The sequence below is a fragment of the Ctenocephalides felis genome, unplaced genomic scaffold (assembly GCF_003426905.1).
Source record: "Ctenocephalides felis isolate EL2017-DRISC unplaced genomic scaffold, ASM342690v1 CF-g0.4_SCAFFOLD_03572, whole genome shotgun sequence".
Lineage (NCBI taxonomy): Eukaryota > Metazoa > Arthropoda > Insecta > Siphonaptera > Pulicidae > Ctenocephalides > Ctenocephalides felis.
This window is the reverse complement of record NW_020539726.1, coordinates 975,191-1,001,999: the sequence shown is the minus strand read 5'-3', so window position 1 is coordinate 1,001,999 and position 26,809 is coordinate 975,191. Positions and strand designations below refer to the sequence as shown.

Genomic DNA, 26,809 nt, shown 5'->3' with positions numbered 1-26,809 from the left:
TTTTGAACCATTCAAATCGGTTGATCCGTGCGCCCTAAAACGTGACTGGAAATTTGTATCCACACATACATACACACACACACATACACACACACACACATCCATTTTTTCTGAGGTATGCCAAAACGTTCAGAAACCTTCAAAACGTCGAGAAATGTAATAATTTTCAATTCCGATTTTCGGCCCCTTACAATAACTTACCCTACGGGAAGTTAAAAATAACATACAAATTAACAACTAAAAAAATTTAAAGCATATATCATTGGTACAATGTACAAAACACTAAAAAAGTGAGTGATTGTTAATTAAAATCTATGAAGCTTGACTTAAAATTTGACAACTTTCAACTAATTTTTGTTAAAAATGAAGTACAAATTCCAAACTCGTATTTCAAACTACATATGAATATTTTAATATCACTCGAATATAATAAACTAACCAAAGATAAACAAGTATGAAACTAAAGTTTTGTCGAAAGCACTAGTACCAATTCTCCATTATAAACTAAAACTAGAATGCTACTCATATCACTTTGATACAATATCAATAAAAATTTCAATAAAATCTAACCAATTTGAATTAAAAGTACCAAAGAATTCAAATTAAATTTTATCATAGCATAGCTTCACTGAACATAACACAATTTACAATAAGTTAAAACTGAAATCAAAATTAATTAAAATATTTCAGCAGGGCAGAAGTGTCAAAATGGGCGCGAGTTGATGAAGGTAAACGCCATGTAATAACAAGAGATGTCTTTCTTTACTATTAAATTAAACCAAATTGTATATTATGTTTTTTGTTTATCATTTACATTCCATTTTAACCAAACCAGGTATGAGTGGCATTTTGCAATAATTCAAGATGCAAAGTTTTCCTGATGTGTGTAAATAATTATCTTAATCAATAAGATTTGAGATTTGAAAACATTTATAAATGCGACGATAAAATCTTGACAGGACCCATTATTCTTAACTTTTATGAACTTTTACAATTAAACCATTTTTAAGAGATCTGTTATATTTTCTTAAAGGGCATTTCTTAATTTCAGAATTTTTAAAATCGATTCAGGATTTTTTTGCGAAAACGAGGGCAGAACACTTTGCATTTTTCTGCTAACTCTGGTAAGGAAACGGCTGGTCCGATCGTGTCGCATTGCTTGTGCAAGCGAGTCTTTATCGAGTTTCATCAAATAGTTTTTGAATTTTTTGGTGAATATCTTTTTCAGAAAACATCGACGAAAGATCAAATTTTAGCCCACCTATACATATACACTAGGGATGGATGTTTACAAATTTCCTTGCTGCCAGAGGCTCAAATGCTTCCAAGGTAATAAAAACAAATCTCTGAAAGTTTTAGCTCTTAATATTAACTTTAATGTAGTCCGCCCTTCAATCCAATTTTCAATGCAAAATAACATAGGTAAAATTCCATTTTATAGTTTTAGTTTTATAAATTAGCGACAAGTAAATTAAAATTATATATAATATATGTGTATAATTATATATAACCTTAGTTATATATAATTATACACATATAATATATGTGTATAATTATATATAACCTCAGTTGGTGTCAAACAATTCAGAAGTGCGTAAAACGTCGAAAATAAACATAAATTTAGTCCTTCAGATTTTCTTGTGAAAACATAATATTCAGAAATATATAGTCAAATATAAAATAATTTAACATCCAAGAGTAATTTTTTTTGCAAATCCTTGACAAAATCCTTAAATGAATTATTAGATATGATGAAAGTTTATAGTAAATACCTCAGAAACTATATATGCATTATTATACAAAATATATTTAAGTTATTACAAGTCATACATTTTCCTCAATAGGTTAGAACAGCGCAAAAATCATAAAAATTGTGCATGAGTAATATTCACTCAATATACAAAAATAATAATTCATTCGTTATGAAATACTATTATAATATGATATTATACATATTAGTATAGTAAGAATAAACACTATTAATTATAGCCCAATATTTAACTTGTAAAGATGTAATTTTTTATGAATTAAAAAACAGTATAGTAGGTATATAAATAAATAAAGTATTTAAAGTCAGAAAAATACTAAAATGGTTATTTACAAAGAGTACAATCATCATAATTCTAAATTTAATAAACTAGTTATTACTTTTATATTACTATGCGCATCAAAAAGAACAAACTACTGATAACTTTAGAAGAATAATTTATTTTGCTTCGTATTGAATCTGTACACAAAACCGTAGTACAAAACTAAATACGAGACTGCAAAGAATAGACTTGAATTTAATTAATTTCTTATCCAGAAAACAATATAAATATCAACGGCTTATGAAATTGCCACGAGGAATAACTTCCAAAGATTATTAACTCTTAAAGATTACAAGTCATGCAGAAATCATAATTAATTATTATTAAATAAAATGCTTCCAAGATGCTCGCATAGAAGTTGTTTCGAATTTATTTATTATAGCTTAAAGTTAATGAATAAAATATTAATAAAATTTTCCCGAAGGTTAAGTTATAGTAATCACACAAAAAATGAAAATGAAAATTTTTGCATATCTTTTCAGGAATTTCGGAACATTTTGGTATACCTTAAAAAATGATGTGTGTGTGTACGGATACAATTTTTACATGATTTCGCGCGCACGCATCAACCGATTTGAATTATAAAAAAAAATTATAAAAGTTGGTGAACTGGTACATTGATATGTAGACAGTTGAACAAAAATACAGGTGAATTGGTGATCAGGAAAACTGGTACAGGCTGATGGACAGATTAACTGGTGGACAGACAAACTGGTGTCAACTAGTGGACAGATAAACTGGTATACTAGTAAACTAGTAGAAAGACGAATATGTAGATATGTGGGCAGATAAACAGGTAGAAAGTTTCAGCAATTTGCCTTAATCCACGATACCATGTACCTAATTTAGATTACAAATTAAGTGTAAAATATTAAATTAAAAAATAAACTAGTGGGGTGAGTGGCATCGTGCCTTAAGGCAAATTGCTGGAACTTCCCGTACCGTAACGAAATGTTCGAGGAATACTGAATGTTTTCAAATAGATTATTATAAATATTGTAACATTGCCTAATATTTATAAGAATTATATAAACTGAATTGCAAAGTTGCAATTATTTGTTTCAACAAAAAACTAAAAAAAAAAAAAAAAAAAAAAAAAAATTGAACAAAAATTTTTTTTTCCAAAATCAATTATTTTGTTAAGACAAGCAAAAAGTTTTTCGAATCATTCAAATCGGACGCTTAGTTCTCTCAAAAACTGCCATTTTTTACATATTTGGCTCCGTATCTTCGAAATGGCTGGGCCTGCCTTTGCCAAAAACTAATAAACACTTCTCCCAATCATTACTAATTGAATGTTTTTTAGATCATTCAAATCGGATACTCCGTTCTCTCAAAAATTCGATTTCTATTTTCCGCGCTCTTTGCTCCGTATCTCCGAAACGGCTGGACCTGCCTTTGCCAAAAACTAATCAGCTCTTTTCCCTATCAATAGGAATCGAATGTTTTTTGAACCATTCAAATCGGTTGATCCGTGCGCCCTAAAACGAGACTGGAAATTTGTATCCACACATACATACACACACACACACACATACACACACACACACACACACACACATCCATTTTTTCTGAGGTGTGCCAAAATGTTCAGAAACCTTCAAAACGTCGAGAAATGTAAAAATTTTCAATTCCGATTTTCGGCCCATTACAATAACTTACCCTACGGGAAGTTAATAACAGGTATAAGTGAAATTTTGAATGAAGTTTCATACATTTCTTATGATATGATTATTAACTTAATCAATAAAATTTGAGTTTCAGTCACTTTTAAAATTAGCAATTTTCTTCACTTAGGCAATAGCAATAGTAATAAATAGTGATTTATGAATAGTCCAAGTTGTGGAGCATTAACACATCAGAAAGAATTTTTAAATTTTCAATTTTGTACATATTTTTGAAACATACTCGTTATTCGACAATGCTTCGTTAATATTATTATTATTATTAGAAAAAACATGAATTACAAAGGAAAAACTAGGCCGTACTTTACCATAAGTGAATCAATATGACTTTCATTAATATCATTCGGGCAGTTTGTGAATTTTTCAGATCGGTTAAGGATTTGTGGATAAAACTTCAACAAAAATTTTGATACTTTTCTACTAAATATAAAGAAACGAGCAGCCGATCATCGCGCAAAACTAATCAAGGCGAGTCATTTTCAAGTTTCATAAAAAATGAGAGTACTCATGAAGTTAATAATAAACTTTTGCTATAGACAATGTAGACCAAATAGCACTAAAAATATGTCTTATTTTGGAAAACTATACGAAATGATTGATGATAAAATCTAAAATTTAACTGTGGCAAAATTCTCCTAAACCCATTGATATGATTTAGATTTTGATAGACGCTCTTTCTTTTCCCGGAAACATAAAATAAATATATACTATAAGAAAGCACCAATGTGTCTTTAAATCACGCCGCCCCCTCGATAACGATCGAAACACGAAAGTTCTTAAACTTTGTATCGTTTAAAATATAAAATGTATTCTATCACATATATGAGTAAACTCTTTTATGCATAATTTTTCTCAATTTAAAATGGTTAAATATTCAATGGAAAATGCATATTGTGATGTATAGGGATCTATTTTAGTATTAGTTAACTTCCCGTAGGGTAAGTTATTGTAATGGGCCGAAAATTGGAATTGAAAATTTTGACATTTCTCGACGTTTTGAAGGTTTCTGAACATTTTGGCATACCTCAGAAAAAATGGATGTGTGTGTGTATGTATGTATGGATACAAATTTCCAGTCACGTTTTCGGGCGCACGGATCAACCGATTTGAATGGTTCAAAAAGCATTCGATTCCTATGGATAGGGAAAAGAGCTGATTAGTTTTTGGCAAAGGCAGGTCCAGCCGTTTCGGGGATATGGAGCAAAGAGTGCAGAAAATAGAAATCGACTTTTTGAGAGAACGGAGTATCCGATTTGAATGATCTAAAAAATATTCAATTAGTAATGATTGGGAGAAGTGTTTATTAGTTTTTGGCAAAGGTAGGCCCAGCCATTTCGAAGATACGGAGCTAAATATGTAAAAAATGGCAGTTTTTGAGAGAACTAAGCGTCCGAGTTGAATGATTCAAAGAACCTTCTGCTTATCTTAACAAAATAATTGATTTTGTAAAAAAAAAATTTTTGCTTCATTTTTTTAAATTTTTTGTATATCGAAAATAATTCAGATTTTATTTTTAATTCTGACTATAGTTCTAATATACTTTAAACAAATAATTTCAACTTTGCAATTCAGTTTATATAATACTTATAAATATTAGACAATGCTACAATATTTATAATAATTTATTTGAAAACATTCAGTATTCGAACTCGAACATTTCGTTCCAGCAATTTGCCTTAAGGCACGATGCCACCCACCCCACTAGTTTTTTTTTATTTCGATGAATATTTTTCAGCAAATTCAAGAATACAGACTACGGCCGGAATGGATCAGTCAGTAGAAAGCCAGACTCAAATACCAGGGATTCTCGGATCGAGTCCTGGCATTTTGTCCTTATAATAATGTATTGTAGTACCGAGTATAAAGCTGATAATAAACTTGTAATCATACATATATGTAATAAGTATGTAAAATCTAACATTATGAAATCTTAAATAGAATTAGGAGTAAGAAAGAAGATAATTTTGATGAAAGAAGAAATCAGTATCAAATAAAATTAGCATAGTAATTAGTAAAAAAATAGTAATTAGTAAAAAATTAGTAAAAAAAATAGTAATTAGTAAAAAAATGTAGGTGGCCAAATGCCCTAAAAATGATGAAAGACCGATAAAAAAAGAATATAATTAATAAACCATTTTTAAATAACAAAAATTAACTAAGCTGATGGTTGACAAACAATTTACAGTTAATGACATAATATAATTTTGCAGCTTTGGTAGCTATATTAGAAAATATTATTACCCAATCAGAGAATTTTTTAAATTATTTGATTTACATTATTATTTGATCTATTCAAATTTATTTCTGTTGTATCTTTAATATTAAATTCAGGGTTTTTTTTTGTCTGTCAATTAAGGATAAGGAGATTCAAAGTTTGATCTGACCTTTGAACTATTTGTTATATACGGAATAAAATTCTGAATACAAAAGCTCGCGCAAATCCGTGCTTTTCACAAAAAAAAAATTAAATAAATTTATCGAGATTTTAACATGACCATAATGTTTTGCCATGTTATGGCAAAATAAAACATTTTGTTCGTGCATATGCTTCATTACTTTCGGACCGAATCAAATGTTATGTTCTTAATTTACATAATTAATAGAATAAATTTAGGAATAATATAAGAAATTTATTATAAATAAATACATAAATTATGTATTTATGTATTATTAAATGATCAAAAACTAAATTTACACTAAGTCGCTCAAAATACAAAAAATATATGTAAAATCTATATGAAAATGAGATAATCTAGGATAGAGTCCTTTTAAATAAAGACTCTTGAACCAAAAGAACAGATATTTTTCTCATTGGCAAAAGATAATTCTTTCGCGTTGTTTTCTAATTTTTTTTTTCAATTGAGGTATTTAAAATCATCTCTTACATTTTTTATATTAAAAAATAATAGTGCGTAATATGAAAATATATATTATTCTAGTTGCATTTAGCATTTATACACCTTTTATATCATTTTGTCAATTTCAGTTTTAAAACATACTTCAATTAGTTTATGAAGATTGTCATTAATAATTAACATTCCGTAGAGTAATTAACTTTCTGTAGGATAAGTTATAGTAATCGCAAAAAAGCGAAATTGATTAGGAAACGTGCTGATTAGTTTTTGGCCAAGACAAGTCCATCCATTTCGAAGATACGGAGAAGAGTAGAAACGGAGCGTCCGATTTCATTAATTCAAAAAACATTTTACTCGTATTGACAAAATAAAGAACTGTTTATATTTTTGGGAAGAACAAAAGTAATAAAAATTCATTTAGCGGAGGAAAATGATCATCAAAAATATGCACGCCAATTATCAGATATGTTACAAAGATTTTAATAACAAGTATAAATTTTGTTTACACTTTTATGAGTTCCGTACCCAGATTTATAATGTTTAAATGTTATTCTGCAACGCGGCTTTATTACTTAATCTGTAAGATTTTTAAGAAGCGCTTTTGTTCTGAAAAAAATTTCGAAAAAGTATAATTTCTTCAAAAATTTCAAAACTCTGAAAAATCTTATTTTTTCAAAGTTTTCAAAAAAATATAGTTTTTAAAGATTTTTCAAGTTCCAGCAATTCGCCTTAAAGCGCGATGCCATGCACCACTTCAGCTTGAAGTTATCTTTTGAAAACTTAAGTTCTCGAGAAGAACGATTGGGGGCCGCTGTTAGAGAAAGAAGATGAGTCGGTGTTGGACTATATAGCAACTGAAACTCATAAAAATCGAACGATAACACCATTAAGTTCAAGGCGTGTATTTAATAGGCCCGATATATTAAGCCTTAGAATGTAATATAACAAGCGCAATACGATAGATACATCAAATTCGTCCCACGCCGCTTGACAAATGCGTGGACTGCAAGTGCCCTGCTACGCCGGCGTTGAATTTCAGACTCGGTGCCTTATGAATCACACGGATTTATCGAGTTCTTTACTGCAATGTCATGTTATTCAGTTTAAAATCCTATTCTTTACCAGATTTATGCCCAACATTGTAGGCTGGTAGAGTAATATACGATTTAAATTCTCACATTCCTCCTATACTGTTTCTCTTTATGTGCGTGAGATAAATTTATGAGTTGCCATTGTAATAAGTATTTTTATATATAAATATTTAGATACGCAAAGTTTGTCTATGATAACATATTAAATTCTTATTAATTGATAACCGTAAACTAGTTTTAAGGACTTCTGTGGTCGTCTATGTAGAAAGTTTTTTAACTTTACTGACAGAATATGGTACATATAACATTCCTAAGTCTGCTAGGTCATATTCCACATAAAATTAAAGCGCATACAAATAAACACTATGCAATCGAACGAACCATAGGTATATTCATATTATGACGTTTTAATTATACAATTTTATAAAAATGTCTAGTGATACAGCAATCTTCGATTTTTGAAATGAGCTTATAACTAAACTATAATTGTAAATACATATAAGTAAATTTATAATTTGATGAAAAATAAAATAATTTAAGCTGCACAGAAAAGCTGAAGTCTAAAACATAAAAAAACTAGTGCGGCGCAAGGCATCGTGCCTGAAGGCAAATTACTGGAACTTCCCGTATCAAAAATTATTATTTTTTAAAAAAAATTAACATTTTTGAAAAAAAATTACTCTGAAAAAAATAGATTTTTGAGAAACTATAAATTTTTGACAAAAATTTACTTTTTTTTGAAAAAAAAAGACTTTTTGAAGAAAAATTTATTTTGAAATATTTTGGAAATTCTGAACTTTTTTCAAAGCAATCGTACTGCTTTAACTGCAGAGACGTAATAACGGATAAACATCGGTACGGAACTCATAGGAATGTAAACAAAATTTATACTTATTGTTATAATCTCTATAAAATATCTGATAATTTGATGTGCATATGTCTAATGATCATTTTTGACCGCCAGATGGCATTTTTTTTTTACTTTTTTTACTAGATCTCCGAAACCGCTAGACCTGCCTTCATGAAAATCTTGTTAATACAAGTAAAATGTTTTTTTTAATTATTCAAATCGGGCGCTTCGTTCCCTTAAAAACCAATCGTTTTTTGCCCCTTTTGCCTCATATCTTTGGAACGGCTAGACCTGCCTTCGCCAAAAACTAATCAGCACGTCTCCTTATCAATACGAATCGAATGTTTTTTTAATTATTCAAATCGCTTCATCCGTGTTCCCGAAATGGTCGACGAAATTTGTATCCAAACACACACACACACATACATCCATTTTTTCTAAGGTATGCCAAAATGTTCAGAAGGTTTTGAAACGTAAAGATATATAGAAATTTTCATTTTCGATTTTTTTTTGCGATTACTATGACTTGCCCTACTGGAAGTTAATATTTTTTTCAAGAAACCTTTTTGTTTTTAAATGTTTTTGCTGTGTACAACGCAACAATACAATATGTATATATATAGGGGAGCTAGTAGCTACTTGTATCAGGGTTAAGTATCAACGGAATTAAGTGGTAACCCTACGGTTAAGTAATAACAGGCAGTTTTCAATGGAATCCTGAAAAATATTAAAATATTTTTTTCACGATTAGGCAAACCGTCCTGTATAATATTGTCATAGCTACTGTTCCGCAGGCCGAGGCAATAAACAGAACAGTGCATATGCGTCAATTTTGACAGGTAATATAAAATTGCTTTATCTATATAGATAATATTTCTTTTATAGTTACTATTATTGACTAATTTTATATTTTGAATATCTTATTTAGTTTCAATTCTATCCATTTTTAATCATGTGATTGTTAAATTGATCAAACTGTATTTTGATTTATGCTAAAACCTGGAGTTAGTTGAAACAAATTCTTGGGGCTACTTGTAACACAAAAAAATTTCATACAGATCCATTTGAATAAAATAGAGTGGATAGTTTGTAAGATGTGGTAAATTGTGTTACAGGAGACTCTATATATTTTATTAATGTTATAATAGTAATCGGAATTTAGGAATATAATCAAACATTTATAATATAAGAGACATTATATATTTGTAAAAATTATAGTCAGAATTACCATTAATAAATTATTAGAGATATAGATGTTATTATCCTTTTATGTCGTTTATACCCATTATCCCCAAACATGGGTTTACCACTTTTCTGATTAATGAAAATGATTACATGTGAAGTAATAAACAATGGTCATGGTTTTAATTTTACTTGTTTTCGTAGAAACATGTATATATATATATATATATATATATATATATATCTATATATAATAAGCAAATCCTAATAATAATATTAATTTTACCATAAACTGTTACAACAATCCCCTAGCTCCCCTATATATTACACTGGTTAATAATAATGTGTTTATATTTCTGTAGCAAAACCGGTTGGTTGAATTTATCTGATTTATGCTTTGATGTGTGTTTCACACTTAATTTAATATGTTTATAAATTCAAATGTCAATAATAACCACAATACGAAGAGTTACGGCTGGTTTGTAATTGAAATAATTGTTAATTATCGTTATTTGGCAGATTTATGTCATTCGTGTGATATCAAAAGGCCATTATATGTTATTTAATTTTGAATTCTAGTTTTCAAATTTATGTTATAGTCATAATAAATAATAAAATCGAATTTATTCTCTTTCAACCGAGCATATATTCACCTGTATTTCTTAGATGATCAAAATTATCAGAGGTTACGGAAATAATGAAAAACTAGTGATGTATGGCATCGCGTATTAAGGCAAATTGCTGAAATTTCCGTACCGTAACGACATGTTTTATTTTTTTCAAATTAGTTTAAAAAACAGTTGTTTTGTCAACACAAGCAGGTTGAAGAAAGGTGTTTGAATCATTTATCATCGGATGCTCTCGCAAATACTGCCATTCGGATAGTTCTCTCAAAAACAGTCATTTTTTGTACATTTAACTAAGTATCTTCAAAATGACTGGACCTGCTTTTGCCAAAAATAAATCACCACTTCTCTCAATCATTACAAATTGAATGTTTTCTGGATCATTCAAATTGGATACTTCGTTCTCTCAAAAACTCGATTTCTATTTCCAAAAACTAATTGGCACATCTCCCTATCAATATAAATCGAATGTTTTTTAAATCATTCGAATCGGTTGATCCTGCGCCCGTAAAGGTGAACAAAAATTGCGGACACACAAAACGCACACATACTTTTGTGCTTTGTGCCCCGCCGATTATTTTTTATCGAAATGTCATTTTTTTATAAAAATAATAAAAAGTATTAAAATTAATTAACTCTGAAGATTATTAAGAAATCGATTAACTGAAGATAAAGAGATGAATATTTCCAAACCATGAATATTTCATATAAATTATGAGAAAAACTGTGTAATTGCTTAAATAATGAATGCAGTTTTATTTGATTATAAATTATGGTCTATACTTGTGTTTTACACAGTAAATATTGTTATATATTTCAAATACTATTATATTATGCAGAATAAGATCCATATTTGTAATTTTGGTGTTATATAAATGAGAACTACTTGAACAATTTAGCTGGAATAATTTGGCTAAGTTTGTGGTATAACTATAAATTTCCATTGTTCTATAAATATAAATTCATATAAGCTTGATTGTCGATTAGAAGTACTATACGTAATCCTATCAAAGGATGTTTAAATCCGGAACATTGCACATCATTCACAATTGGGTTCAAATCGCATTATAGACTCGATGGTTTAATCGTGATACTAATCTGCATTATAATAAAATATAATTAAACTTTTAAAATAAAAACATATAATAGGCAATTCTTTAATAATGGTATACTAGTATTTGAACAGTATTTCATTATTTAATGATTAATATTCAAAGAACATAAAAAATTATATATTATGTTTAAAATCATCAAAATGAATAAAAAATAGGTACCATTTCGCGCTTGGAACCCATTACGATAGTGAATAGAAATTGAAATTTATATTTTTCATTTTTCTTATAGAGAAGATATTGCTTTTCTCATGAAAATCGAATTCAATGTCTTTGTTTTCCTTACATTACACGCTCTCCAAATCGAATGAGAAAGTTGCATAAAGTCATGAAATAGATAACCATTAGATATAACATAAAAAAATTAGTTTTATTATATTTTTAGAAATAACATCAAACAATTTGATATTATTTTTAATTTTTTTTACAAACTTAAGAAAAGTCGGAGAAATTTCAGTTGATTCGAATTTTGTTTTAGCAATAATGTCATAAATTACACTAGTTGTAAGGGGCATTTTGCTTTAAGGCAAGTTGCATAAACTTGCGTCATGCGTAAATAATCGACTCAATTATTAATCAATCAATATATTAATTTATGAGTTATTTATGATTATACTGGGTTGACGTAGGGCTTCGTAATGTGAACTATTGCAGCTAATTCAACTCTGTACAATTTTCTTATTACACATAATCGAAAATCAAACACGTATCTAATAAAACTCGGGGTATTTTTTAAGAACGCGGACGATTAATCCAAAATATAAAATTCTTTAACTAAACCACTTTCCAAAAGATTATAATGTTTTAGTATGTTCATTAAAACCAGGTTCTCTATCGCCAATTATTATTAAAGTCTTCGAGAATTTTTTTAGCAATCAATCACGAGGAAAATACGTGGTCGATCTTTGTCGAAAACTATTCAGCACGATTCCCAAATAATATCTCTTGAATAGTATTTTAATTTTCAAAATTGTATCAGAATTTTTGGCTAAAACGCGGCTATATCAAAGTCTGTTCAGCCGTTTTTGAGAAAACATCGATAAAAGGTCTAATTTTAACAAACGGCAAAAAACGCGACGCTTTTCTTGAAACTTTGGTGAATTTCTAAATTTAATGACTTATCGTAGGATCGTAGTAATTTAGTATATTCCATAAGATCATGATATCTATCCTTAAAAAGGTATCATAAAAATCGTCGAAATTTTTTTAACATTTAATTACAAGAAAACCGAATTTTAACACATGATTGCCAACCAATATAATTCGAACGGCTTTTGAATTCTTAAATCGTTTGTTCGTTTCAGGGTTTTGCGCTAAACATGAAATAAATATGTTATACTTTTTTTCTAATTACAAAGAAACGGCCTATCCAATTGTCGCTGATAAACGTTAGTCCTCATCGAGATACATAACATGACTTTTATATTTTTGAAATCAGTTCAGCCGGTTTTGAAGCAAACGTCGAGGAAAATCTAATTTATCATTTTACATTTTTGGACGATTACAATAACTTACCCTATGGGAAGTTAATAAACTTTGTACATAAAACGGCAGTTGCATTATTGTAAATAACCATAAGGCAGCCATACTCTTATAATAATAATGATTATCTGTTTATAATAAACGATTTTTAAATCCAATGTCAGTATCCCACATTAACTATAAAAAAGCAGGAAATTCAAGAAGCTAGATTTCATATATTTGCGTAAGTTAGGTATTTCCTCTATTAATTTTGATAATCGAATAAACAGACCACTTTATTGGGCATCGCAACATTTAATTTCATATGCGGTGAATAAATAAAGACCGCAATTGACACTGACTGACAAATATACGCAAATAATTAACAATATGTGTATTTCACTCAAACATCAGAATTAATAAATTAATAAATGGATATTATTAATAACGATCGCTCCGTTTAATTCATTTTCATTTTATTAGTGATTAATGAAATAATTAAAAATTGAAGTTAAATTAATATTAACCAAAGTAACAAACTCTAGAAAGGCGAACTTATTAATAAATTACATTATAATGTTCAATGCACACTTTTGACATGAAAAATACAGAAATAAATATTGAACACTAAAATAATTATAAGGGTGCTATGGGCTATCTGTAACAGGTGTATTTAGTAACAGTAATTTTTCAATAGGATTTTGAACATCAGTAAAATATTTTTTTTGTCTAGATTGGACTTGTAAAACGTCCTGCATAATATTATCATAGCTACTGTCCTGCAGGCCAATGTAATAAACAGAACTGTGCAGCTCCGTCATTTTTGACAAGAAATATAAAATACAATAGATCCATCATAAACTTTTGGTTAGAGCTATTATTATCGAGTAATTTTAAATTTAAGTCCTTAGTATCAATCTTTGACAAATGATTGCTAATTGCAAAATTGTTTAAATAGTTATCTTGATGAATGTAAAAAATCACACCTGGAGTTAGTTAAAAGAAATCCTTGGAACTAGTTGCAAAATACAAGAATTATATACAGATTCAAGTGAAGAATATGAGGTGGAATTTATAGTTTGTAAGATGTGGGCACGTGTAAGTTGTGTTATGGAGATACTATATCTGTTATTTTTATTAATTGCAGTTTAAGTTGATTTATGATGGAAATTTATGTTATAGGAAACTCTATATATTTAATGTTTTAATTATGAAAAGAATTACTTAGAAACAAATAAAAAAATTTAAAAATAAGTAAAAAATAAATTATTGGATGTAGTATTGCCAATTTTTGGTCGTTAAGACCAAACCGGAAGATGTTAGCCCCAAACAAGGGATATGCTGTAACATCGCACTTTTTCTAGAAATTGAGTAAATGTATTGTGATTGATGAACAACAATCATAGAACTATTTTTACTTAATTAGACCAAGGAATAGTTGCAGAAACTCTCTTTCTTTCAAATAAATATAATTAGTGGATCCCAAGATATATTATTTAAAAAAAACTGTTACAACAAGCCTCTGGCTGTCCTACTAGATAGTTTATGCATAAGCAGTTTTTCGAACTGGGCTTCATGAGGTGTTTTGTGCGATAAGAACGTCGCAATATAAAATATAAACGATGAAATATTTAGTATTTATAATTATCTATTTGAAAATATTTAATCAATAACCAATACTTGTTGATTATATAATTTTATCCTCGAATATTCAAATACGGCACGAAAAGGACCAGCAATTTGCCTTAATGCACGAAGCCATGAACTATTTTTAACTTCACTTAGGCTAAGTTATTGTAATCGTCCAAAAATCGAAATTGAAAATTTTTGCATTTCTCGACGTTTTGAAGATTTCTGAAAATTTTAGCACACCTCAGAAAAAATGGATGTGTGTGTGTATGTATGTATGGATACAATATTTCGGTCACGTTTTCGGGCGCACGGATCAACCGATTTGAATGGTTCAAAAAACATTCGATTCCTATTGATAGGGGAATGTACTGATTAGTTTTTGGCAGAGGCAGATCCAACAGTTACGGAGATAAAGAGCAAAGAGTGCAGAAAATAGAAATCGAGTTTTTGAAAAAACGGAGCATCCGATTTGAATGATCTAAAAAGCATTCAATTAGTAATAATTGGGAGAAATGGTTATTAGATTTTGGCAAAGGCAGGCCCAGCCAAAGATACATAGCTAAATGTGCAAAAAATGGCAGTTTTTGAGGGAACTAAGCGTCCGATTTAAATGATTCAAAGAACTTTCTGCTTGTTTTAACAGAATAATTGATTTTGGAAAAAAAAATGTTTCAAATTTTTTTAAACTTTTTTTTTTAAATTTTTTTTGTCGAGAATAATTCAGATATAATTTTTAATTCTGACTAAAGTTCTACTATACTCTAAACAAATAATTTCAACTTTGCAATTCAGTTTATATATTTCTTATAAATTAGAAAATTAGACAATGTTACAATATTTATAATAATAATCTATTTGAAAACATCCAATATTCCTCGAACATTTCTTTACGGTACGGGAAGTTTCAGCAATTTGCCTCAAGGCACCTCACTAGTTTACTATATTTTAGCAATCAGAAATACATTATTAAATTTCATACACTAAATAGTATACTAATTATTAATAATGTATTATATAAAATAGTTAAGATTAGTTAGATAAAATAATTAGTTAGTCTACGCCTCATCCAATAGCCATATACTTTTTGGTAAAATATCACATAAAGAATATTCTACAGAGAGGGTTTACTATGCAAACGTATTTATTTTAATAAGATAATACTAAATATTCAGTGTATTATTCCGCACATTGTTCAAACACCCCCGTGTAAAAATTGCATTATGAGCACTTCAATAGAATAAATTGAACATAGCAATGAAAAGTTCAATCTCTAATTCTTTTGTGTATACAATTTTCTCCCGCCCGGGTATTATTGTATTGACAGTGGGCATGATGTATCAAGCAGCTTTCAGGAGACGCAGAGCCCAAAGTAAAAGAAGGAATTAACAAAATAAACCGTAACGGTTACTGTTCGAAAAGATAAATTTTTCACAGCGGCCGCCGCATACAAACTACCAAGCCACAGTGTACGACAACCATTAACTAAAGTCGGTTTATTTTTCAGTCGCACTGAATTCTAAATGTTCTTAAAAGTACAAAAAATACAAGCTCCGCGCTTGCGGAATATTTCGAGAGTAGTGCATTAAACATTCCACCTATGTTAGAGGAGGAAGATATATGCACTTTAAGAATTGTTTGCATAAATCTCGCTATAAAAAGCACAAATACCCGAATTAAGCTATTGCATTGCATTCACAGTGCATTCACTATTTATCAGCGAGTAATGTGAAAATATGTAGCTCTTTAGATTAAAGTTATACTCTGTTATAATATAAACTGGTGGTGCATGGCATAGTGCCTTAAAGCAAATTACTGCAACTTCCCGTACTAGAATTAAATATTCCACCAAAAAAATCAATAATCAATAAATATGATCAATGATTAATAATAATTGTTTTATATATTTTCGAAGAGATAATCATAATTACAATATGTATATGTATATTTACTATATTACAATAATGATCATTTCACATCGCCAAACATCATTTTTTCTACATTTTTCTCTGAATTTTCGAAACAGCTAGACCGTCCTTTCCAAAAATTTAATGAATTCTTCATTTTGCTACTAGTAAATTGTTTTTTGAATCATTCAAATCGGGCGCTCCGTTACCTTAAAAACTGAATTACCATTTTTGACACTTTTTGCCCCGTATCGTGGACTTGTGTTGGACGGCTGGACCTGTCTTCGCCAAAAACTTACCAGCACGTCACCCCATCAATAGGAATCAAATGTTTTTTAAATCGTGGACGTAAAATTGAGTCCAAACTTACATACACACACATACATCCATTTTTTAAGGCATGCCAACACGTTCAGAAACCTTTGAAACGTAAAGATTTTCATTATCGATTTTTTGCGATTACTATATAGATAGGGCGGGGCACGAAGTTCCAATTTTGCTGTGTGAACCAAATGAACCATATTAAACACATCACACATATGAAACAAACAACTATCGTACTTATCTTCAGTCAAATTCTCTTAATTCCTAGTTATAGAAATGTGATTTTTTACTATTTTTCAAAAAAAATGTCATCTTTTTCTTTTTATGGGACAATGAGGCGGCAAACAAATCCAATGTTACATTTTTTTATTTTAAAGGGGTTTTACGAACAAATATCTGCAATATTCTAACAATTCAGAATTTAAATTTCATGGGCATATGGATAAAAAAATCACTGTGTATAACCTTGATCTAGTATTTTGTCAGATATATTTATCAACAGAGTTAGAATACCTATCGGTTTAATTAATTTCTTGTAAAATTGTTTTTCAACCGAATTTACATTTTTATTTCATCTATTTAATTATTTGCACCACCTGGGCAAAAATTCAGTTAGTCCTTTTTACCCCACGCACACGTAAGGTATTATAGAGGTTACATAAATACCTCGGTTGAATCTAACTTAAAATTAACAATACAACTTCTAAAACAATTAAATGATGTACACTTAAAATTTAAATGAAGGTCCCGTAAACTAAACAACAGTGCCTACATATGTTATGTTATGGATATTTAAACATTGCGTTATGAGCAGATATATAATTTCAAACTATATTAAAAAGCTTTATAACTAGAGTCGACTTGTTGGAATTTCTACAATAAATAGCAGTAGATTTTAGCATTTTAAAAAGTTCCTATTGAATTAAAGATTGGAGATATAGTATTGAAGATACTGGATTTACAATTCTTTACTTTCTTAGATCATTAACCTATCACGAAATATCATGCAGTTCTGCAATTGAAATTATTAAATTAAAACTTTGACATTGATAGAATGAAAATTGAATAATTGAAAACCCATCGTTTAGTTTTAGTGCATGAAATTAAATTTTAAGGCCTTAATAATAAGATGTAGTTAAAAAACGATAATAATTTTATTGATTTGCGTATTAAAATTGTTAACATCTTATACTTTATAATATTTATAGTTCTCTGCCGGAATAACAAATATCAAAACTGCATTACATTACTGATAGCACAAACTCCATATGATAATGTATAATTATCATCTGCGTCAGTTTATGAGCTTTAGCATATAAGAAGCATGTAAATTCCGTTTTTTATCGTAAGTCCATATTCAAACTATTTTTATAAATATAATATTTTGAAATCTTCCGCTTTTTCTATTATTTTTATTGGCTCAAGATGCATTAATATGTTAAAAATCTTATTAGGATTATATATAGATATTTTATTTTCTTTATATAAATATATTTTTGACTTACAAATTTTAATAATTACTTTGCAGGATAATTCTCTAAGTAAATTACTGGATTTCACGGATTGACCGCAATTTAACTGAATGCAAAAAAGGTCAGAATTGATCCGGATAAAACGTGAGGAGAAAGACAAGTGGCTGATTAAATTCCAAAGTCCAACGTACATATTTAAAACGCGAAATCAATAACGAATGTAATGAATTCCAAAAGTAAAAGTCTAAATGTACCGAAAAAACTGTTATATTTATAATAAAACATAAAGTAAGGTCAAGAACCTATTCATTTTCTAAATGGTTTTCTGAGGGTGGTTTCGAATGGCTTAGTGTAAGCCTGTGTAGAATCTGATAGTATAAAAGATTCAGCTGAAAAAGGATTTTCTAAAATCCCATTCAAATCTTGAGATTTCTTTAACATGTAATTTTGTTTATGTGCCAATATTATTACCTAAGATTGCTAGCTACATAAAAGATGGCTCAAGGTGAAATAGGTTACATATCCCTTAGGTTAATTTTTAATTAGTTTCTAATATTTTGCAAGTTCAAATATGACATTTGTCAGCAATGTTACTCGTATATAGTTCGTTACTATTTCGTAATTATATTTGGCAACTGCCTCAGTTATTGTATGTAATGATTGGTTATAAACAAACTTCTTTTAAAAAATTATAACTATATTTTGAAAGCTATTACTGATAATTACAATTTGTAAAACTTGAAATTACATTTATATTATGTAATTACTTTTCAATAGGAATCAAAATTAATCAAATCCGTTGTGAAATGAGCAAACTAATCTTTCGGATAGTAATCGATTTATTTAATAATATTTTTTTATTCATAAATAAGCTATAGATAATGATAATTGATAAATATACAATCCAATATCACTATTTTATTTATATGTAATAAAATTAATACAAAGCATTTATAAAATATATATCGGACTTCAAGTTTAACCAATTTTAGTTATCGGTAATAGCTTTCAAAATAGTTATAATTTTTGAAAGAAGTTTGTTAAATAAATAATATGTAATATCACAATACGAGTTAATATAGCAAGTGATTGAGGTAACTCTCATATTAATTAATTCAAGAGCTAATTACCAATGAAATCCGTAGTTGGAATTAATTAGCTAACTGTCTTCGGCTTTTAAGCTTAATAAAAAAATATTTATTAATAGAACGAATCTATATATCAGAATTTTAGTAAACAAATTTAGTTTAATTTTAGTTTATGTAAAATATCTCACACTCAGTTATACTGAGCATAAGGTATTTCAAATAAACTAATAATAGACTTTTCGCCACTGCAAAAACGGAAAAATATATATTTGTAAAAACACAAATGAGAAGTAATTTTTTCTTTTAGAAAAGTTTTGCGAACAAAGTATAGTAATATTACTCAAACCAACACGAAGTGAAACTCCACATTCTGTATTTTAGTTGCCTTTGAAATATTGTACAGCATTACCATAACAGCAGGGATAAAAATTCCAACTACTTTTTATAGCTTGAAAAATATGTGGATAAAATTAATATTTATAATTCGAAAGTGAAAACTAATTTTACATAACTATTAGCTATATATATTATTATATTATTCTAATATTTAGAAACAAACGAAACAACAAACTATATATATTATTCTAATATTTAGAATTATAATTAGTTGAGAAGCATTTCTGAAATGCACACTGATTGAGATATTTTTACTCATAATTTATAAATTGGTTTAGAAGAACCTATTCATAGCAATACAAATTGTAAATGTGCAATAGTAAAAATAACTTAAAATTACTCTAAATCTGTGAGCTTTGCGAAAAAGTTCATACATTTAAATTAGTTTGCAGGATACTTTGCATAATTATAATGAAAATACTATAAATATAAATAAAAAACATTCATCATTTAATTTAACTTAAAAAAAATTGATGTGTGTGTGTTTGTGTGTATGCATGTGTGAATACAATTTTTTGTCGAGGTTTTCGAGAGTACTCAACCGATTTGAATAATTCAAAAAGCAGTCGATTCGTATTGATAGCAAGACGTGTTGATTAGTTTTTGGAGTTAACATGTCCCATTATTTTAGAGATATGGGCAAAAAATTTGCAATTCTGTTTTTGAAAAAACGAAGAGTCCGATTTAACTAAAATAGCTACGCAGCACGTTCGCTTTGAAAAAAAATTAAGATTTTCAAAAAAAACTAACATTTTCAATTCAAAATCATTTAAAAATTTAACGATAGGGGAAGTTCCAGAAATTAGACTTAAGCCACCATGTCATTAACTTCCCGTAGGGCAAGTATCGCAAAAAACGATAATAATTTTTTTTATATATTTTTACGTTTCAGTTGTTTCTGAACAATTTGACATATCTTACAAAAATAGATTTATGTGTGTATGGGTGTGTGTGTGCGGATACAAATTTTCGTCGACTATTTCGGGAACAGAGATCAAGCGCTTTCAATAATTCAAAAAACATTCCATTCGAATTGATAAGGAGACGTTCTCATTAGTTTTTGGCAGAGGCAGGTCCGAAGATGCAAGGCAAAAACGGTAACACAGTTTTTAAGAGAACGGAGCGTCCGATTTACTTGCATTCACAAGATGAAGAACTGACTAAATTTTTGATAAGGCAGGTCTAGCGGTTTCAAAGATGTAGTAAAAAAGTAAAAAAATGCCATTTGGCGGTCATTAGGCATATGCACATCAAATTATCAGATATTTTATAGAAATTGTAATAATGCGTATTAATTTTAATTATTTGTTTGCATTTCTATGCGTTCCGAAACATAGTTTGTTCGAAAGACGGCGACGCGAAGCTGACGCGCTTTGATAGTTCGTATTTATGCAGCTACGGCAGTTGCTTTGAAAAAAAATTCAAAATTTCCAAAATAATTCAAAATAAAAAAAAACATTTTTTCCAAAAAGTCATTTTTTTCAAAAATTAAAAATTTCTCAAAAATCTATTTTTTTTTCAAAGTTAAAAAAAAATCTTTTTTCAATAAAAATATTTCTTGGTACGGGAAGTTCCAGCAATTTGCCTTGATGCATCAATAGTTTAATAGTAATTGAGGTGATGAAAGTACAATAATTAATTTTTACAATGCTACCCAGTAGTAACCATCATAGCAGTAACATATAAACATAAATAATAATAAAAAAATTGGGACATATTATAAACATTATGTTACGCAGGGAAAACAAAATTTAATGAAAAATAAATAGATAAATAAATAAAAAAGAATAAAAATATAAAGAACATAAATCATATTGTTAAATTGAACAATACAGAACAAACTAACTTAGATCAAGTGAATCATGAAACATTATTTTTTGCTTACAATTTTAGGAAATTTTCTTGATTTACTCTTAGACATTTGAGTCTTGATAAATTAGCTTCGTAGGAGCATATTATTTTCCAATAGTTGTAGCAAATTCTATAGCTGAAATACATAGAACACTGTATTCGCAAGGGTATTTTGCATGCGTCGATCGATGTATCGGCAGCACCCCCGACCCCCATCGAGTCAAAACTGCGCCACTGATACCGATCGGCGGGACGCCCGCCTGAACAAAGAGTGCAACATCAATAAAGATTTCTTTTAAAAAGTCAGCAAGACGTACGATCTGTGTACGGAATAACAAAGAGAGCCAGGAATTAATACCCGGGCATCCGCAAGAGATACATCAATCAAATCAGCCCCAAGCGCCGATGTCGAACCCGTGATAGACACGGAAAAGAATTGTAATCCAATTTTGAAGGTGGAGCAAGACGGATACTTGACTTGCGGAAAACGAATAAAAGAGTTTTATAACTGCTATCACAGCGTTCGGGACACTATGATGGAGACACTAAATTCAGAGATGGACAATTGAGATAAGACCGCTGTCTCGTTTCCTATGCAAACGAAACGAGCGGTTAAAGTTCTTGCTTCTTGCCGCTTCGAGGGAGATATGATCAAAATATTGATAGCTTTTTTATGGTTACAAACTTTATGCTCTCTTTTTACATGCGGATATGGTGAGAAATTACTCTTTTAGTAAAAGGATTAGCCATTCATTTATCACGGTAAAATATAAAGGTAAAAATCGAATAATTACTATAGTTCGTAATTTTCTATTATTTAATGTTATTTTATTGATTATTATGTTGTTTATTATGTAATAATAAATACAACTAGATGCAAGTAGCATTTTGCCTTATGACAAGTTGCATGGACTTCCCGATATGTGTAAATAATCTAACTGATCAATAATATTAATTTATATATGATCTATCTAAAGTAAAGTATAACTAATGGGGTGGGTGGCATCGTGCCTTAAGGCAAATTGTTGGAACTTCCCGTACTGTAACGAAATGTTCGAGGAATTCTGAATATTTTCAAATAGATTATTATAAATATTGTAACATTGTCTAATATTTATAAGAAGTATATAAACTGAATTGCAAATTTAAAATTATTTGTTTAAGTTATATTAGAACTTTAGTCAGAATAAAAATAAAATCTTAATTATTTTCGACATACAAGAAAAACTAAAAAAAATAAAAAAAAAATAATCCAAAATCAATTATTTTGTTAAGACAAGCAGAAAGTTCTTTGAATCATTTAAATCGGACGCTTAGTTCTCTCAAAAAACTGCCATTTTTTACATATTTAGCTCCGTATCTTCGAAATGGCTGGGCCTGCCTTTGCCAAAAACTAAAAGACGCTTCTCCCAATCATTACTAATTGAGTGTTTTTTAGATCATTCAAATCGGATACTCCGTTCTCTCAAAAAGTCGATTTCTATTTTCTGCACTCCTTGCTCCGTATCTCCGAAACGGCTGGACCTGCCTTCGCCAAAAACTAATCAGCTCTCTTCTCTATCAATAGGAATCGAATGTTTTTTGAACCATTCAAATCGGTTGATCCGTGCGCTCGAAAACGTGACTGGAAATTTGTATCCATACATACATACACACACACACACACACTACACACACACATCCATTTTTTCTGAGGTATGCCAAAACGTTCAGAAACCTTCAAAACGTCGAGAAATGTAAAAATTTTCAATTTCGATTTTCGGCCCATTACAATAACTTACCCTACGGGAAGTTAAATATAAGTCCACCGAAGTATCGGTATTACCAAAATTGTATCCATATCCATATATACATAAACACACACACACATATATCATTTTTTTCTAAGGTATGCAGAAATGTTAAAAAAACTTTCAAACGTGAAGATATGCTAATTTTCGATTTTTTTGTAATTATTATAAATTACTTTGTGGTAATTTATAGTAAATACTTATGAAAATAAGTATAATTTTAGTGCGAGAATAATAGCATTCTAGATCCTGCTCCAACGAATTAATTAATAAAGGCGGATTTCTTGAAAACCAGAGACAAGGCAAAAGCGGCGGTTTTAGTCGGTACTATACCCAGACAGTATAATACCGACATACTCAAACAAAAGACCAGTCTGGGATGCATAAATGCATTTCATTTGCTATACAAAAAAACCCTATGGAAAGTTAACTATTGATCTCAAATTTAAGATAGACATCAAAGAATTTACTATTTTAACTTGTACGATTACTAAAGAAGGTAACAAAAATCTTACTTGTATTCATAAGTTTTGTTTTCTACACGTGAAAATCAATTTAAAAGATTAATTTTCGAAATAAACAAAAAATTATTAAATTATTAAATTAATGAAATGATATTAAACTTATGTATTAAATAAATGTTCTTTTTTAAGGTTGAAAATGGCAAAAGTTTTTTGTCTAATAACTATTTTTTTAATATCTTTTATGATTTTGTATGAAAAATTTATTATGTAATTTTAATTAATCACACACATTGTATTTGATCACTACCTTCGCGCCTGTTTAATCATCATCTTGTTTGCATTTCTTTAACAATTTGTGTTAAATAAAATTAATAAATTTATTAAAATTATAATATAATATAAATAGTGGGAGTGACAGGGTACGATTGCGATACTTTTTTATCAGCGATAATTTTGTTAATTTACCAGTTAGCTGGGGAAAAAGTAAATTAAATGGTAATTGGACTACGTGCCAATACTAAAATACTATTCTTAAATATGATGGATTAGTCATAAAATCAAATCATACAAGAAAAAGGCGAGCGTCACAAGTTGTGACTCACAACCGTCCACATATCCTAAGGCAGGCATAAACATAGAGGTTAAAAAACAATAGCTATAAACATAAAAATGGTTTATAACGACTTTTGAATAACACAACACAACATAATCATTCAAACAATACTTGTGAATATAATATGACAAAACATAATTTTTTAAAGTTTTTTTGTAATGAATTTTTCTTTTCTTTCTCTTTTGTAATTTGTCTACAAATTAGTCTATTCCAACTTGTACAATCATTTCAAATCATACACGATATTGAAAATATAGGCAAATCTAGAAGCAGTTATTAATTTAATATTAAATATGTTCAGAAGAAAGAAGGTATACTAAATAGTAAAAAATAATAATCTCTGAAATTAATTTTATTGTAGAAGAACATTGAAAATAGAGTTTTTTTGAATGAATTACCCAATGCGAGATAGCAGTGGTTCAGTGAGAATAAATGAGTTTGAAATATTTACTTTAAATGATATTGAATTCTTGTAAATAAACCTAGCAAAAACTACTTTAGATCAACACAAAATTTTAATTATTTGTGATACAACCATAATTTTAATATTGATCGCTGATAAAAATATTCAAATAAAGATCGTATAAAAGAGCTATTACCATATTAAATATCGCTGCAATGAAAAAGCATTTTCATACATTATGGTTTCAATATGCATCTTTTATTGATTTATGAATAGTCATATAATATTTTCTATCCAAGAGATGGAAGAACCAATGGTCTATGCTCTATGGCAAGAAAGACGCAGAATAATATTCATGAATTTAAAAAAAATAATATTTTTTTATGTATAACCTGTAAATTGGTGAAATTTATATCTCTAATACAAGTATTTATTTTTTATATAAATTTTCAGGCATTTAAAATGATTGTAATATTGTAAGTGAGAAGATATTTTTGATTAGAAATATTACGTGGTTTGTTAAGTATGTAATTACGGTACAAATCATTAGAAAATAATATAAATGATTTGCAGTGATAACTTGTGCCTTGTTTAAACTTCTCAATTACAAAAATAAAATATTTTGTATTACAATAATAATAGTAATTAAATGTAATATCGTTAAATTACGAACTCCACAAATTATATTCATTATATATATATGAATTATAATAAATGCATGTTCCTGTCAACAATTTTTCAATTCAAGTTTTTTTATTATAAAAATATTAATAATGAAATATTATGGCGATCGTTAAGAAGAGATAAATGCTATCCAAATTATTAGGTAATTAATGTAAATGAATTGTAATGATAACATGTGGTTTGTTTAGGATTTCTCAATTACAAAAATGAAATATTTTTAACTTCCCGAAAGAAAATTTGTTTTCGCAAAAGAATCCGATTTACTAATTTTATGTTTTCTCGACGCTTCAAATCATTCTGAATCGAATGAGGCCAAAATTGAAATAAGTATGAGTGTGCGTATATGTGAGCCGTTTTTTGACCTTCCTTCGACATTTTCTCAAAAATGTCTGGAGAAGTTTCAAAAGGTTATAAGCTATTCGATGTATATCGATGAGGACTTGCGTTTATCAATTTTGTGCGACGATCGGGCCAGCAGTTTCTTTAAAATTAGTAGAAAAGTGTAAAAGTTTTCGTCGACATTTTAACTCACAATCTTGAATCAAGTTTGAAAATTCAAAATTTGTTCAAACGATATTGCTTGGGAATCGCAAAGATTAGTCATCGATCTTCGACCGGGCCGTTTTTCCGAAATTAATTTCTGTTGAAAAATGATATCTTTTCATGTAACTTGTGCCATTACATGATATGACGATAGATTTCCTAGTCTAAGACACCACATACTAAAATATTATAGGCCTACTATAAGCGCTTGAATTATAAAATATCATCGAAGTGTATAACTTCACCGCGCGTTCACGCGATTCAGTGATTCATGTGTAAATACTGATTATAGTTGCGTCCACATTTAAATAAAATATATTTTTCTAACCTGAAGTGGATGAAATTAAATGTGATAAGCAAATCAATTTAGTTTATTAATGCAGATATTACAAATTTGTTTGAATGATATCAATTGAAAATCGCATTAATTAATTATTGATAAAAACGATTTTTTTTCTTTTTTTACGAAAAAAAGTAACGGTTTTATCTAAATAACTGAATCTAATTTTATAATTACTATATATATATATATATATATATATATATATTAAAACAGAAGATTCAAAATGTGGAACTAAACAAAAAAAAAATCATGACTATACGTTTATATCGAAAAAAAAAATTGAATTCAGATGTCTTATGAAATAACCAAAGAAAAAGATCAAACTGATGCAATGATAATGCAGTCGATTC

At 28.6% G+C, this 26,809-nt stretch overlaps 1 protein-coding gene across 1 annotated transcript in view; it reads right to left on the bottom strand.

Annotated features, from left to right (window-relative positions):
• Nucleotides 1-26,809, bottom strand: part of LOC113387880 (collagen alpha-2(IX) chain-like) — a 139,452-nt gene that overhangs the window by 102,983 nt on the left and 9,660 nt on the right. The window lies entirely within an intron of this gene.